At 36.5% G+C, this 2,103-nt stretch overlaps 1 pseudogene; it reads left to right on the forward strand.

Annotated features, from left to right (window-relative positions):
- Positions 1-220: 220 nt before the first annotated feature.
- On the forward strand, positions 221-337 carry LOC129492427 (uncharacterized; annotated as a pseudogene).
- Positions 338-2,103: the final 1,766 nt, after the last annotated feature.

Raw genomic sequence — 2,103 nt, forward strand, 5'->3', positions numbered from 1 at the left:
AGCTGGCGTATATAGCAATGTCAATATCTATTGTGGGCCTTGGGGATCCCATATCTGACAAAAAACTTTCTCCAGTCTGTCCCTGAGAAGAAAAAGGCTAAAACCCAATCCCCTGGAGTCTCCTTTTATGGGCCATATGCTTCCACTCCATTAAGGGTTAATGCACATACTTCTTGCCAATGGAAGTGTAAACTCTTAGAACCACTGTGGGGAACAGTTCAGCATTAAATCTACTGAAGATATCCACATCCTTAGACAGATGCAAAAAATAAATTCTCTTTTGCAACCCAGAGCTCATTGTGCAGTATGAGCTTTGATACATATAAGAAGGAATATTATAAAAAGAAGAAGAAAAAGATATGCATGTCCTATGACCCAGAACTTCCACTCCTAGGTTTATCCTCAAAGAAATGTCTGCACACGCATGCACTAAGAAACATACAAGAGTGTTCACAGCAGCATTATTCCTAATGGTCCAAACTGGAAACATCTACGGGAAAATGATAGATAAATAATGTTGCATTCACACAATGCAACACTATACAGCGATTAATGAATTTTGCCATATGCAACAACATGGAGGCACCTCACATTTATAGTGTTAAAAAAAAAAAGAAAGCAGATACAAAGAAATGTTCTACGATTCCATTTCCATAAAGTTCAAAAGGTAGATAAAATTCTCATGTTTTAGGATTCAGACTTAGGAGACAACATTCTGAAGAAAAGGAAGGAAACAGTGACCATAGAAGCTTGACAGTCATTACTCTTGGAGATGACAAAGGGGATAGTGGCTGAGGGGGATATAAGAGGGGTTTCGGAGCACTGGCAGTATTCTAGCTCTTGAGCCTGGTGGTGCTTGTCTTGTGATAAACCCTTGAGTTGTGTATTTCATACATTTTTCTGTCTGTGTGCTGTATTTAAAATTTTTTTTACAGCTTAAAATTTTTCTTCTGAACTGTTTCTCTAAAAGCAAATTCCTTGTATTTAAGTTTTCTATTTTTGATTTTCCATTATAAAATATAAGCATAAGCATAAGAGAACATTTGAAAAAAATTAGAAAAGTGGAGGAGAAAATTACCTCAAATTCTTTTTCCCAAAGACAAAATGCTATGAACATTTTGGTATATTTCCTTCCATCTTTTTTCTATCACTAGTTTTTGATGTTCTTTTTTTCATTTTAGATGGCCATTTTAATTCAAATCTGCATTTTAATATTTTTCACTTAACACTATCTTTTCAACATTTTCAAAGTTATTACAAGCCCTCTGCATGATTATTTTCACAACCATGTGCGTCATTTAATAATGCATCATTAACCCAATGACTTATCCACTTAAACAACATCTAGGTTGTATCCTCATTTTGTTTATAAATAGTGTCATAGGAGAGCTTTTTGTGTACAGTGTTTTCCATATTTCAAATTATTTCCTTAGAACTGATCCCTAGAAATGGAGTTTCTGGGGCTAAAAATAGTACCTTTATAAGGTTCTTAATAAAAAGCACATCCTTTCTACCAGGTCAGAGTTCAAGGAGCTTAATGAGTTTGAATAGGCTTATCATGGGTCCATTTAGAATAGTCCCTTGCAGAACTGAGCAAACCCGTCTACATCATCGAGCACAGCCCTTCCCTAACTGCTGTTCCAGCCCAGTGATACCACTAAAATTGAGTTAATGCCCCTTCATCTATCTTCCCACTGAGATGCATAGCTTAGGTGTACTTAGGTCACCCAGTCAAACTCCCTAAAGGGGCAGAGCTTTAAGTTCATCAGTAAGTCCCTAATGCCGGCACAGCAATTCCAACAAGGTTTTAGAGTCTTCCTTATAAAATGGGAATATTCATGCCTATTTTGAAGGAATGTATGTGAGTGTAAATGAGATTGTGCATGAAAAGTGTTCAGTATAGTGTCTACCACATAACAAAGACTCTATAGACCTGAGGCTCTTCCTTTTCTCTTGGAGCTCATCTTTCTTCCCCAGTGGTGACAGGGTGAAGGCAGAGAGAAAAAAAGGAGGTAAATATTCAGGAAATAAAATAATGCCATATAAATTGTGACTTTTGAGTAAATTTTATGAACAGGCAACATTTATGGAATGTAGGCACCG

Source organism: Symphalangus syndactylus, chromosome 10 (assembly GCF_028878055.3).
Source record: "Symphalangus syndactylus isolate Jambi chromosome 10, NHGRI_mSymSyn1-v2.1_pri, whole genome shotgun sequence".
Taxonomy (NCBI): domain Eukaryota; kingdom Metazoa; phylum Chordata; class Mammalia; order Primates; family Hylobatidae; genus Symphalangus; species Symphalangus syndactylus.